We start from the raw sequence: 14981 nt of genomic DNA, 5'->3' as shown, positions 1-14981 counted from the left end.
GTCACCATTTTACTTCACCATATTTTAAATTGCAGAGCAATGACCATATATTATGTTTGTGCTACAAAGGTAATTTTTCTAAAGGAGTGAATTTAGGTAGATGCGAAAGTCACATAGAATGAATAATTCTCCAACCAGGCAAAAAAGGAGATGTTGACTTTCCTACTCACCTCTAAGCATCATCAAATTAAGAATGAAAGCAAAGTTTCTGCTTCGTTTCTGAGATGTGTGACTCCATCCTGGTTGAGTTCATGAGTGAGCGGATTGAGCACCTGGGATTTTAGTATATGCGCTGCTGAAGGTGGCGCAACACATACAGCTTTTCGAAGTAACGAGGCATCAGCCAATCTGGTCAGGACTCATGGAGCCAGGTGTGTTCCACCTGTTTATTCACTTCACTAATCAGGAAATAATCTGAGCTGCCTGCTATGCCCAGGTGAAATAACCCCTGGGTGTACCATAAAGATAAAGTTTCTTCTTAACTGGATGACTATATTGGTATTTATGTGCGGGACTCAATTACACTAGTTTGCCTGGATCTATGACCAAGTTGTCAAAACTGCCTTGCAAATGAGTCCAAAGAGCTGAAGATAAGATTGAAAGTACCGGTTTTTCCATTCCTATGTGTCAGTTCTGGGGTTGATATATTTAGAATGGTTACTGGTCGAGTGCTACCCAATCAGAGCAGATGCCAGAGCAAACAATGGTAGGGCTGTGTTCCTGCTGAGTGTCAGGCAGCCTGGGAGAGCTTCTTTTTAAAGAAATTATGAGATTTGCATTGGTTGAGAGTTTTCTTCATTCAAAGACCCAATCACTGAGTTATAAACTTCAGAAGTAAAACAAGTAGTCAAAACATAAAATAAAGCCCAAAAGAAAGAAAGCCCGCCAATCACACCTCATACTGCTGAAAAATTACTTCACTCCTTCTCGAAGGAAACAAACTAGCCGTAGTAGTTCTATAAAGTCTTAAGGGCATCGTTAAAGGGTAAATCATTAGAAAACTGGCATGATGTCTCCGACAGAAGCACCAGCACTACTGGGTGAGGATGCCTCTACCCAAACCACAATTTTGTCACATCAAAATACAATTATGCAATGAAATAAAGCATCTTGTTGTAATATGGGTGAATTATAAGCAGAGTTATGCTTTAAATCCCTCCAGAGGGAGAGAAAACAAACCCAGTTTGTAGAGGAAGAAAATGAAACCATAAGCGGTGCTTCTTTTCCCAGAAAAAAAGAGGGTTGCATTTGTGTGAGGCAGGCTCACACTCTTATCTGAGGCAGAAATAAATATACGGACACAGTTAGGGCTGGGGATGTAGCTCAGTGGCATAAGCGCCTGCCTGGCAAATGCAAGGTCATGAGTTTGATTCCTGGTACCAAAATATATATATAGAGAGAGAGACACATTTAAAAGCTCTCTTAAGAGTTGAATGTTTTAGAGCAGGTAATTGTGTGAAAGAACCCTGAAGGTTCTATTTTCAAGAAAACAGCACCAAATAACAATAGCTATTGAGACAATGGGAATGAGTAACGACGGTCAAAATCAGAAAAATCTGTGCCCTGTTGTGGTGGTTCACCTTAGTTGTGTCAATTTGATTGGCTTGGGAGCTCCCTAGGGGACTAGTAAATCGCACTTCTGGGTGTATCTAGGTGGGTCACAGAGGCATGGCCCTGGTATTATAGCAGGTCCCTCAGTCCTTCGCTTCTGGCACTGTTTACCTCCTCTCCTTCCTGGTTGCCATGAACTAAGCAGTTTTGCTCCACCATGCCCTTCTGCCGTGATGTTCTTGCCTAGCAGGCTGCCAGCTATGTACTGGATTCCCTGAAATTGTGAGCCAAATTAAACTTCTGCTCCTTTAAAGTCTGTCACAGTGATGGGAGACTGACTACCATAATACACCTAGCTAAAGGGGACAGCTGCCATTCATTTGTGCTGTAAGGAAATTTGGGCCCAGTGCCGATGGAGCTCCCATTTTTAATGAAAAGTCAGGACTACAGACGTTTATCACAAACTTCTTGATTTTTAAATGTAGGCAAAGAATTCTGAGAAAACAAAACAAAATAGGGTTATCATTCTTCAGGTCAGCACTACACAGGACAAACTGAAAATATGTGGTCCGTAAGTTGTAATCTATGATACAATCCTTTCTTTCCTGCCTTCAAAACTATTTTCTGAGCATCTGTGGAGTACCAGATCTGGTGCTAGGGCTAAATGATATAATTCAGAAGGCCAAGGTCCTGCCCTCAAACATCTTACAATCTGGGCTGGGAATATAGCTCAAGGACAGTGTTTACCGATCATGCACAAGGTTCTGGGTTCAACCCTCAACACTGAAAGGAAAAAAAATCTTATAATTAAATGTAGTCAGAGGTGATACATAGGTAACTCTACTGTGAGTACCTTGGGGGTCTGTAATAGGAAATCTTATTAAATGGGGTTGTCAGAAATGGAGATAAAAAATGGCTTTGCCAAAGCAATAACATCTAAGTTGAGACCAAAAAGGTAGCTGTTAACCTAGTATATCAGTTATCTTTGGCTACATAACGAACCACTCCAAGATTTAATAGATTAAAATAACAGCAATTTATTCAGCTCACAATTTTGTGTGTTAGCAACTGGGGCTGAGCTTGGCTGGACAGCTCTAACACACAGCTGGCTAACACACTGACCAAGCTGCTGGTCTAGGGTGGCCTCCACTTCAGCAATTTATCTTTGCCCTTCAGGGTCTCTGATTCTTCCCCAGGCTACCCAGGGCTTGTGCACATGGCAACTGGGAAATCTGGCAAGAGGAGGAGTGGAAACATGCCAGCCTTTTCATTGCCTCGGCGCAGAGGGGGCTCGCTGTGAACTTCCTCTGCGTTCTGTTGACCAAAGCAAGTTCCAAGCCCAGCTCCGATTGACGGGGAGGGGAGATGGTCTCCACCTCCAGATGGGAAGTCCCAGAAGGTGCAGAAGGTGTGGTAACAGGGAGAAGAACTGCAGCCATTTTGGCAAAACTTTTCACCAGATAGGAAGGCACAGTGTGTGCAAAAGCCTGAAGATAATTGAGAGAGAAAAAAAGAGTTTGAGAAATTCCAAGTGAGTTGGTGTGACAGGGGTGTAAAAGCAAAGGGGTTTTTAGGGGAAGGTGGCGAGGCGTTCAGAACAAGCACAATCACGAGGGACTGTAGCCCAATAAAATCGAAAGATTTTTTTCAAACCTTGTCACCCCACAGATTATCTAGATGGTAAATACAAAACAGCCACTAAAATACCATGCAAAGTTAAACATAAATGTCCAAAATAAAGTGCTCCAGGAGTTCATACTCTTCTGAAACATTAGGGGAGGTGTCATAGTGAAAGTAGAATTTAAGGTGAACTTTGAAGAACAAAAAATGACTTTGCCAAGTAGAGTTCCAGCAAGGAGGCCAAAACCTGAGCATTAGCTGAACTGCGGGAGCAATAAAACCCGGAATGTGTACAACAGCACGCAGAGCTAAGGACAGCGCTTCTGAGCTTGTTTCTACCTTAGCATCCTAAAAGGTGATGCATACATGAGACGCTCTTTCATATTCACACCTGATTATGCCCGAGTTAAGTAAGGCAGGACATGGAGTTAGGTATGAACGCCAGCTCTCTGACTGCAGCCTCGCCCTCGCCCACCCACTGGTCCTCTGTGACACTGAATCTAATGCAGGATTTTGTAGGACGGCAGTGAAAGATACAGATGAGAAGCTTCATTACAGGCAGAGCCTGGAGGTGCTCAGATGGCAGGCTAAGGAACTGAAACTTAGGGAAAGCAGTAAAAAGTGGCTGAACATTTTTGCATAAAATTTTTTTGCATAAAATTGCATTTTTCAATCATTTATCTAGCAGAAATGTGTAAAATAAAGCAGAAAGAGCCCAGAATGTTTCTTCCCTAGCCTCTTCTATGCCAGGCATTGCTAATCAATCACGAGACTTTTTTCCTAAGAGGCTCAAATAGATCCTTCAAATTCTTCCCAGCCAAGACTGTAATGGTGATGAGGCGGGATGAAATTTAATGAGCTAGAGGCAGGCAACTACCTAAGAGGCTGAGACACCATTTAAGAGGGAGGGCAGTGGAAATGGGAAAGGAAAATGCCTTGAAAAGTGCTGGGGCAGCATGTCAAGAGAACTTGGAACTTGCTTAATGAAAGAGTGGAGGAAGTAACCAATTATCACTCAGGTTTTCTAAGGCTGTGAGAGAACTGTGATGCCACTAACCAAAATAATAATAATACTATGTTTTTAATTAGAAAAAGAAAACTTGGGAAAATACACTGGGAAAGGAAAAAGAAAATGGTTAAAGTTTGAGTGTTTGGTATAAAAACCAGACCTAAACACATCTGAAAAACTAGGTGTGATGGTGCATACCTGTGACCCCAGTACTCGAGAGGCTAAGGCAGGAGGATTGTCGTGAGTTCAAGGCCAGCTGGGCTACATAGCCAGCTAGGCTACATAGCAAGTTGAGCTACTGTCTCAACCCCCCCACTAAAAAAAAAAAACGGAATAAATAAATAAATATAAATAAAAGCATCAGAATTAAGGTTGAGTCTAAAATTTGTAACAAAACTGAGAATTCATGAATATAACATTTCCTTCAAAGATTCTCACCTACATTGAAAGTATGCATGTGGAGACAAACCCCTTTCTTATTTCCCCTAAAAGTATTACACTGCTCAAGAGTCTCAGTAGAACTAAACAGGAGGAAAGATGAAAGACTGATGCAACAGGTTTTTAAAAAATTTTTGTTTTGCTTGTTTTTTGGTTAGTTGGTTTCGGTGCTGGGAATTGAACTGCCCACTTAGCTTGCACACATTAAGCAAGGTGAGACACACCCTCAGCCTCTATTTTGTTTTCTTTTGCATGAAAATCTGAAGAAATGACTCCTGCATTGCATGTGAGGCCACGACCACAGGAGTGCAAGCTGAGGGTCCTGACTTTCAACTTTAGCTGCATCTAAAGCTCTGACTTGTGAGATAGGTGAAACACTCGATCATGCTACGAAATGCATTGTTTTGCCACGTCCAGCTCAGGATGGTTTTCATGTAATAAACATGGGTGCCACTGTTCAAAGGAGGAGAGCTGCATTTTAAGCAACCTTCTTCTCAGAAATTCATTGTGGTTTAGTGTATGGTTTCTTGATTAAGATTCTCTGAGTTCAAGTTTGAGCACTGCCCTGTGAGGAAGTCACTTACTTTTTCTGTATGTTCATTCCCTCACCTGAGCTAATAGTATCTACTTATGGTTGTTGGGAGGATGCATGTGATGAGAAATACATGTCAGCTGAACTCAATTACTAAATACAGCTGCTTCCCAATTACTTATTTATAGCATAAACACTTCTATCAACTGCTAGTGAATAATTCTTCTTGGACATTATTATAATCTATAGGGAGATCTCATAGTCTGGGAAGAAAATTCTTTTTGGTTTCATTTGACTGGAAAAGGAACTTTGAGAGCCTGTAAATGAATGAATGCCTACCATGAAAGTATTCTTCTTTGCCAGTCTTCCCCAGTCTTTCAGAGTGACCCTAACCCTGGAGCTAACCCGCCATGGATAGCAGTCATACCTGGTCTCCATGTATGTGAGGTTAGGAAGATGGGCTTTGACAAATAGCCTCTGTACTGGACCTTAACAAAATCTTTTTTCTTTTCTTTTTCCCCTCTTCTCTTTTCTTTTCTTTTTTTTTTTCTGTTCTCTACTTTTTGTTCTTTCTTCAGGACTAGCATGCACTCTACTGTGGTGTCAGGGTAAGGATTAAAGTGACAAGAGTCACCAAATCACAGGTGTTCACTGAAATGACCTTGGCTGCTGCCTTTCTGCAGAGAAACTGGCTCTTTCCCCTGGGAAAGAAATGTTATGTACAGACAGACTTCAGTGCACTGTGAGCATGCCCTTGATTTTAGCCAGACCCAAGACACACTGCTCTAAGACATGCAGGCCTGTCGGTACCGAGCCACTTTTGTCTGAACACAGTACTTAAAAAGCTAACAAACCAGGAAGTGTTGGTGGTGTTTTCTCTCACCTGCCAAAGCCTCTGTCTCACACAAGATCCTTCCCCAAAGAGCTCCCTGTCATCCTTGGTGCTGTCCTGCCCTCATTGGGTGGTAATATATTATTGAACTGTGCTCATATCTGATGTTCTTTTGTAATTAACTTCCTTTCATCTATATAAACTCAGGATGCGGCTCTTCCCAACTTTCTGGGGCCACATATGTGTGGCTCTTTGCTGTTACACACAGAGACACACACTCCCAGCCCCAGCTCAACAAAGTTTTCATTCCTACCTCTAGTAACCCAGAAATGTAAAGGAGCTGGAAATGGATTAGGGTACTCTTTATTTTGTCCCCAAAGGTTTCCTTATAAATTTCTTACTAATATCGTGTCATTAAGATGGGGTGACAGTGTGTGATTTGATTGGCAGAATATATAAGTCTGAGCATTTAGGAAAGTAATACCCATTTCTGGAAAGGAGACCAGGCCAGAACACTCCTCATGTGCAAACTCTTGTTGAGCAAAAATTGATTTTAGTATATCATAATATTCTACTTAATAATACAAAGTAACATTTTTACTAAGGCCTTTTTCCTCCTAATATCTTAAAGTAGCATATTACTTTCTTATCAAGGAATTTTCTGCAAGAAGTAGTGCCCAACATATTGGAAGTCCTGCTAAACATATTGGAACCAGGCTCACCAGGAAGAAGAGGCCTTGGTGTGTAACATTTGCCAATTTCTATGGCATAAATAGTCCTGCCGGTGCTAATTTCAAAAGGTGAAAGATTTATACGATCTGAGGAGAAACCGGAGTATCCGGTTCTAATTTCAAGCAATCAAAGGCTGACACCCCTGAAAGTCAAGTGGGGAAGATCTGTATACAGGTGGCGCTAATGAGCCAACACGAATCTCCTCGGACATACCATTATACTGCAAAGGACCTCCTCAGCCACTAAGGAGGGATTGCCAAGCAGTGTCAGCTGACCGCAGTATGTTTAGAGCTGGGGAAGCAGTGTAAAGCAGAAATTGAGACTGCATCCTCCAGGTAAGTGTTGAAACCCTATCCAGCTACTGTATTCTGCTCTGAGTCATAAATATGTTTTGAGACTTTTCTTTATGTCACCTGCTCTTCTCAGACAAGCCCAGTCTGTAAGAGCAATTAGACCAATTATGTAACAATAAGAACAATAAAATGGTTCCAGATTTTCTGAGGCCTTTGGTAGTCTCTTGGCAGAGTCCCTGTAAAATTCTCCCTCCCTATCCCCAGTGCCATTATCTGCACTGCCCTCTAGTGGTGACAATGGCTGCTACCAACTGGTCGCCCCCTTCCGTTCTCTTCAAATGTCTCAGGTATGAGGAGAAGCCTCACTGAATCACGGATGCAATTGCTTTTGATCTCACCTTTCTGGAGAAATTGGGGACAGATTTCTTCCTGTTGAATGAGAAGATAGCTGAGCGACACAAGTTAGAGTCACAGCCAAAGCGTCCCTTGCTGCAGGGAGAGCCGAGGTATCCGATTTCCCTTCCCTCTAAAATGATCCCCGGGGGTGGGGATTTAGCTCAGTGGCAAAGCGCCTGCCTGGCAAGCACGAGGTCGTGAGTTCGATTCCCGGTACCGGAAGAAAATAAAAATAAAAATAAAAATAATAAAATAATAAAATGATCCCCTCACAGTCAGATCTAGTGATACTGAGCGATTCTGGTTTTGGAACCTGGATGCTGAGGAAGGATAAACTGCCACCTCAAAGTTTCTACGACTATTTTTCGGAGTTATCCATTTCACTCCGGTACTAGGAAAACTTCCTGTGCCTGACCAAGGAACAGCCCGGATGAGCTTCGTTCCTTTTCTCACTCTGCACTGCACTTGTCATTGGAGATCTGACATGCTCTCCACTTCTCACACCTCATCTCTGGGCAGAGAAGTAAGTATTCATTCTCTGAGGGGAGAAATGAAGAGCTTGAAATTACCACTCCAGAAAGCCCACAGGACGATTCTAATTTGGAAGAACTTTCAGGTCTTCTCCTGGTACCTTCAATTTAACCCTGAAAGCAAGGTTTTCAGATATCACTTTACATCACAGATATTTTCCTTTGGCAGCAAGTGACTGTGCCGAGAAAAGAGACTGCCAAAGGTCTTAGAAAATCTGGAACAATTTTATTGTTCTTATTATATTATTGGCCTAGGCTGGCCTTGAACTCATGGCAATCCTCCTGCCTCAGCCTCCCCAGTGCTGGAATTATAGATGTATGCCATCATTCCTGGTGTATTGCACACTTTTAAAGGTGATTTCTAAAATTTATATGCTTTAGTAGTTGCAAAAAAATTATTTAATTTTCTATAAATTGTATCTGTGTTTTAAATATATCTTGGCCAAAACCTTGAACATCGGAACCAACTTATAAATTTAGAGGGAATATCCATCACAGAACCTAATTAGTCAAACTAGCTCTATTACCAAATCAGCCTGCCAAATCATCACAATGTTAGGAAACATCTGACTTCATTTTATCCTTCTTGTAAGTGGATTTACACCCTGTCCCTGTAATAACCTTCCTGCTCCTTAATTGTTATTCTGAGACAGCCAGAAGGACAAGCCAAAGGATAAGCCTTTGGCGAAGACAAAATGAGATTGGGTCTGCTTCTGTCTGCGTTTGTCTGCTTCTGTTTGCTTGTCTTTTGCAGGCTCCTTCTCTAAAGCAGTGTGCTCCAAACACATCCTTCTGTACGATGCCAGGAGAATTCTGTCCTCGTGGGGTCAGTGTGAGAAAGTGAGATTCTGAAGTTGATCTTTATTTTCCAAAGCAGGAGAACTCCAACGAGCTCTGGGGTGGGGGCATTTGGAAAGGAGTTCAAATGGAAGCTGAGGATCTGAACCTTGATTCCCTGAGATGCCAACTACTCCTTGTGCCCCCGAAGTCTCCCGCGCCTCCATCTTCACCGCTGTGCAGGAGGCCTTCAGAGTCTGCCCTTACATCCAGGTGCCCACTTGCTGAGACTCAGTGTCCTCCAAGTGTTCTCCCTGGCTGCTAGTGGGGAGGCCCAGGCTGTTTGTTTGTTTGTTTGTTTGTTCACCAATGCACAGCCTTCAGAGCCCCAGTTCCAAATTCCTTGCTCGCACCACTTTTGCATTGCCTTAGAAAAGCTGCCTGGCTTCGGGGGGTGTGAGCTAAAGAGACATTAAGCTAGTTCATATGGAAATGCTCATTGCTGACCATCTGACCAAATTGTAAGGTAGCATTTCCACTTTTCAGAGAGAAACGTAGTTATCCTAGGAGGCTCCCATTAGCTAGAAATTCTGGCTAATATAAGCGAATCTAGAGGTACTGAGAAGGATATTTTTTGGGTGATTCCCAAACATTTTAATAAGAGTTTCAATCACTGTACTTGGAAGCCATAACCTTTTAAGTAGGATCTAAGCCTGCCAAGCAACATCCCATCATTTAAATCTACCAGGGGTGCTAACTAGGAAATAGTCATCAATGTGCTGTAGTCAGCTGGTGGCTGATACTGCAGTGTCAGAGGGAAACAAGAAAAAGATCCAGACAAATCTTATTTTAGTCCTCACATCACTGGAAATTCCTTTAAAGCCAAACCTTTGGGGGCAGGGGGGATACTTCGCGTCTGAGTCTCAGATATTTTCAAGTGACAAAATAAAAGCTGGATATGGCGGCACATGCTTTTAATCCTAGCACCCTGAGAGGCTGAGTCAGGAGGATATACAAAGTGACAGGAAGACCCAAGTGAGCCCATCTAAGAGGTCCCTTAAAGAAACCGAGATTCGGAAGGTTATTCCCGGTCATACTGTATACATGCAAGACGGAAGTTGTCAGGTTGTAAGAAAGAGAAAAAGCCACATCCAAAGTGATGCTTCTCTCACTCCGGCATATGGTGAATTTGGAGAAGTTTGCGCTGTAAATCTAAGGATTTGAATCTAGCCTTCCAAAATGGGGTAGAAAAATGGATTTCTGCCACTTGGCTTCAGCAGTTCAATAAATAACTCTTTAATCCAAATCCCTCTGTTTGACTGCAGATATGAAGATTTACAGAAAGAACAACAAAAAAAATGTCTTTTGAATTCCACTGTAACAGTGACATTCATATGACCTGACCATATAGCACCAGAATTCAGAGAGAATTTTTTAAAATCTGCCATTGCAATGAAAAGCATAAATGAGGATGAAAGATCGGCTCCCCCAATTCCCTGCACCACTACTATTTATTTTCATGAGAAACAGCAGGCTAATAAACATCTGTTCTTTTTCATTGTCCACGGGATCTTGTTTGCTAGCATGAACAGCCATCGCTTTGTTCTCTCAGGAGAAAGCAAAACACTATCAATCAAAGCAGAGATACATACCCAGACCCGCTGCGGCAGCTGCTGATTCCTCTGCAAGGCAGAGCTCCGGATGCTTCTGTATCCTCTGCCCCAGTGCTCGGAGCAGTGCTGCAGGTTAACTCTTGGGGGCTGGATCTTGAACCAGCAAAGCCAAGGCTCACGACTTAACCACTTGCCTGCTGACTCATGCGGCAGGAAGAGCACACCCCTGCCGAGCCTGCCCAGAAATGAACCCTTGCACCATCCTTGGAAGGTCACACCTGGAGTCTGTCATTTTGCACCCTGCACAAACACAACCTGGAAAGCAGCTACTCATTTTCTCAGAGTGACCGACTCGTCCTCTTTGATTTGGAAAATCTTCAGTTCCCCCCTGCGGCAACTACGCATTCCTGAAAGGAGACTTTCCAGTATAAATCTGTGCAGAGACATAAGTGAAGAATATTTTGGATAAATGAGTCAAGTTCTGGGAAAGAAGATGCTCTCTTATTTTTCTAGAAGGGTTCTGGAGACTTTTAGAGAGATTGTGTGACATAGAGGAAGTTAATTGTGTGTAGGCACCTTGGTAGTTTGCAGAAGCAAATACAATGGTGTTTAAATTGTCCCTGGTGTACTTTTGAGGGAAAACTAAAACTTAACTTCCTGCATTATCGCCCGTATTCTAATCTACATGAAAGTTACTAGGGCTCCCAGGGGAAAAGTTTCTGTTTCTAATCCTTGTGGTCCCTGATTAGCAGATAGTGTTACAGGGGGGATTTCAATATGATATAAGGGAAATACACCCCTCAACCTGTTAGATGTCTTATACACCAAGTTTGTGTTTTCTAAAAATTGAAGGAAGACTGCTAGGGAAAACAGAGGTTAAGAGTATGAAATATTTATTGAGAGTAGAAAGTTCCTGACAGAAGAACAAGGAATGTCCCAAATAGCTAGCCCAGGAACCCCACTCTACGGGGAAAATTTATAGAGCAATACCCACACAGTATTACACATGGTGGGTTACAGCTATAATCAACCAATAAGGATACAAATACAGTCACTTAGGTAATAGTGATCCAATGGGGAAAGAAGTCATGTAACAAGGGTATGTGGAAAGAACAAAGACTTTTTCTAGGTAATGATGGGTCCAGAGGTCTTGGTCACCCACCAGAGTGACAGACGTCTACCTAGGCTTCATTAGGCCTGGAGTTCGTCCATCAGTGGAGTATACAGGCCTGGTCAGAGGTTGGTCTCCAAAAGATGTGTCTCTGGACACAGTTGAGATGTGTTTCACCTTTGTCCTGGCTGTCTTGAGGGCCCAGTCCGGTCTGACTGTCTATAATACGTCTGCCTAGCTTAGCTGCCTATAGTATCAAAGGCAGGCAAAAGAAAAGACTCTGAGTGTTTGATCAGGTCTCCATAGTCTCCTGCATCCCACCCGTGTCATCCTGCATGTGTCCCGACAGCTTAAAATCGTAAAGAAAAGTGGCTCTGCATTTCTGGTTATTGGGGGATCATTTTGAATACCAAATTAAGAGGCAAAAACTTAAACCTAGGCAAGTTCCAGTTTTTCTTCAGACCAAAAGAAAGTCCTGTATGGACCCTCCTCCTACAAGGAAGTAGAAGGTAGGCGCAAAGCAGGCAGGTGCAGCACAAGTATTTGGTGGAAAATGCACTGTTAACTAGGGATGGTGACACACCTATAATTCCAGCTCTCCCAGAGGCTGAGGCAGAAGGATTGTAAATTTAAGTTCAGCCTGGCAAAGTAGCAATTTAGCGAGACACAAAGTAAAGCATTAATTTTTTTTTTTTTAAACTAAGGCTGAGGGTGTTGCTCAGTATGAAGACCCTGGATTTAATCCTCAGTACGGCCAAAAAAAAATAATAATAATAAGTAAATAAATAAATAAGCTGTTGAAGGCAAGCATGAAGTAGACGTGTAGCACCTTGGGTACTGAGATCAGGGACTTATTGTACAAGTTCTCTTCACTCTCTACTGACTGCAGCGACAGGGCTGCCTGCTGAGGTCATTAGCTGCTAATTCGGCTCATAGGCTCTGGGGTCTTTTTTGTCTAAAGTGCATCTAGCTTGGAGGCCTCAAAGCACTAGAAAGGAGAGTGCAAACCTATCTGTGCACAGAACAACATGTAGACCGTGTGTGTGATTGTACTGGTGCTAACAATAGCAGCAACTACTATGTTGAATGCTCATGTATGCCAGCAAATATGCTGGATGCTTTACATGTGTTAAATTGCAAGAATTGTAGCTCTTCAATAAAATCTATGCTCCCTTCACCTTTCTGACCTCCCTGCAGTCAGGGTAGCCATGTGGCTGAACTCTGGACAGTGGAAGGTGAGCAAAAGCAATATGCACCAATTCCATTCTTGGCCTATAAAACCGTCCCCATGTGTGACCCTCTCAGCTCCAGGAAGAGACCTGAGGGGATAGTTCCACAATGTCCTCAGAGTCTGTCAGAGGAAGAAAGGAAAAGACGCCATTAAAGGGAAAGACCACATAGAGGAGAGCTGCTGACCTTTACAATAACTTTTAAATTATGGGCTGGGAGTTGGATGACAACCCACAAATACACTTTAAAATAAGCTTTGAGGCATGTGTAACTATGACAGTGTGAAGACCTCTTGTCTACAGAGCAAAGGCTGAACTTTGGCATGTGTAACTATGACAGTGTGAAGACCTCTTGTCTACAGAACAAAGGCTGAACTTAATCAGGTGTTCATCCTTGGCCCTCGCATTGTGTTTGTCCCTGTTATTTCTCCTCGTCATTGGCGGTGCCATGTGACTCTTGAAGCTATGTCACCTAAGGCCTGTGCTTTCCATGTGTCTTGGGAGACTAGCTCTTGGAGCCCTGAATCACCTCATAGGATGTGTGAACATCCCAAAGCTGCCACATCAGATGAAACATGTACAGATGCTTTGGTAATTGTCTCAGCTAAATACCTCCTTCCACCTGCATCCCCACTAAGGCAGCAGATGTGCAAGTGAAGCCATCTTAGACCTTCCAAACCAGCCCATCCACCAGCTCAGTACAACAAGCACACCCCATAAGTGCCACATAGAACAAAAGTCACCTGCGCAAGTTCTGCTCAAACTTCTGGCCCACAAAGCCATGAGCTGTAATAAAATGGTTATGGACTTAAGCTACTATGCTCGAGGTAGTTTGTTATATAGCAAGAGATAACTGGAATACCCTCCTTCAAGATCCAAAACAGGTTTCATGTTTTTCAAGAAATGTTCTCTAACTGTTTCACGTGAGTTGTCCAGTCCTTTTAAAGTTTGTCTTGCATTTAAAAAAAAAAAAAAAGAATTATCTTATTCTACTTAGAATCCCAGCCCTTTTTAGTTCACTATATTTCTTAGACCTTAGATAATATGCTTTTGATAAATGTTTGAGCACTGGAAAAGAAGACTCATGTAATTTGAGACATATCTGTAACTATACAGTAGAGGGCAGGGCTAGGGAAGGTGGTGCCCCTAACTGGTTTTGCTCATTCTGGACACTAGAATGTTCACAGTAAGGTTCAGGGAGTATTTACTCAATCTGTTGTTCATTCATGCATTTACTAAATGGTTACTAGTTGCCAGGGACTTTTTAAGGCCCTATTGAGAGGTAACGAACAAAACAAAGTCTTTCTTTTCATTGAGCTTTCATTCTAAAAGAAGTAAGACAAACAAATAACTAAGTTAATTATAATCTATTATGTTGTAAGTGCTAAGAAGAGAATAAAACAAGATAAGAACACAGAAGTTGATTTTATAGCTTAATCAGAGCAATCCTCTCTAATAAGGAAATTTGAATAGACACATGAAGGGAGGGGGAAGGGGTTATGTCATATGCCCGGGCAAAAGGAACTCTGAGAAAAATGAGCAGCAAGCACAAATGTCGCCAGACAGGAGCAGCATTTTGGGGTTGAGGGAAGAGAAGGTGGTCAGAGTTTATTAGTCAGGTTTCCTATTGCTGAGACTTAATACCCAGAACTCACAACCCAAAGGAGGAAAAGTTTAATTTAGCTCTCAGTTTCAGGAGGGTCAGTACATGGTCATCAAGCTACCAAGCAGAAGTCTTATGGTGGAAAGGGTGGAAGAGCAAAGGTTCTTAGTTTATGGCTGTCAGGAAGCAGAGCAGGGGAACAGTGCAGAAAGAAACAGAGCGTATCAGTCAGTGCTTACTGGAGAAACAGATTTAATGTGAGATATACAAATACATAAGGATTTACATGGTAGGGTTACAAGGGCCACCTGCCAAGAGTCAGGTGTGGAAGAGTGCAGAAGTGTTGTCTGTCTTCTGGAAATCTGAAGGATCCAGTGAAAGCCCTAGAGCTCTGTAGTGTCCTGGGCAAGTTGGTATCAGGAGGCTGAAGGGTCTGTGATGATGTGCACCGAAGGCTGAAGAGTCTGTGCTGGAAGCCAGGAGATGATATCTGAGGTGAAGATGGAGACTGGAACTTCTCCAAAGAAACAGAAGCGAGCCTTCCTTCTTCATTTTCTTTTTATTCCATTTGGGTGGCAAGTCCATTGCTTGGTGCCACTCACATCCAGGGTGAATCTTCTGTCTTCAGTAAATTCCTTCAGCCACACCCAGAACTATGCTGGTCCAATTTAGTTGGCCATTTCTTACTTGAGTTGACACAATCAGTTCACTATCA

At 42.6% G+C, this 14981-nt stretch overlaps 1 protein-coding gene across 2 annotated transcripts in view; it reads right to left on the bottom strand.

The window, feature by feature from the left end:
- Positions 1-10515, bottom strand: part of Asah2 (N-acylsphingosine amidohydrolase (non-lysosomal ceramidase) 2) — a 91537-nt gene extending 81022 nt beyond the window's left edge. The window contains exon 1 of one of the 2 annotated variants that reach the window (XM_005385898.2): positions 10363-10515. The gene's annotated coding sequence lies outside the window, so the exon portion shown is untranslated. Of the gene's footprint in view, positions 1-170; positions 187-10362 lie in introns of those variants that run through there. The other variant, XM_013514922.1, reaches the window with a different exon arrangement.
- Positions 10516-14981: the final 4466 nt, after the last annotated feature.

Source organism: Chinchilla lanigera, unplaced genomic scaffold (assembly GCF_000276665.1).
Source record: "Chinchilla lanigera isolate Chin_1 unplaced genomic scaffold, ChiLan1.0 scaffold00024, whole genome shotgun sequence".
Taxonomy (NCBI): Eukaryota; Metazoa; Chordata; class Mammalia; order Rodentia; family Chinchillidae; genus Chinchilla; species Chinchilla lanigera.
The sequence above is the reverse complement of the archived record's forward strand: the minus strand, read 5'-3'. Positions and strand labels throughout refer to the sequence as shown.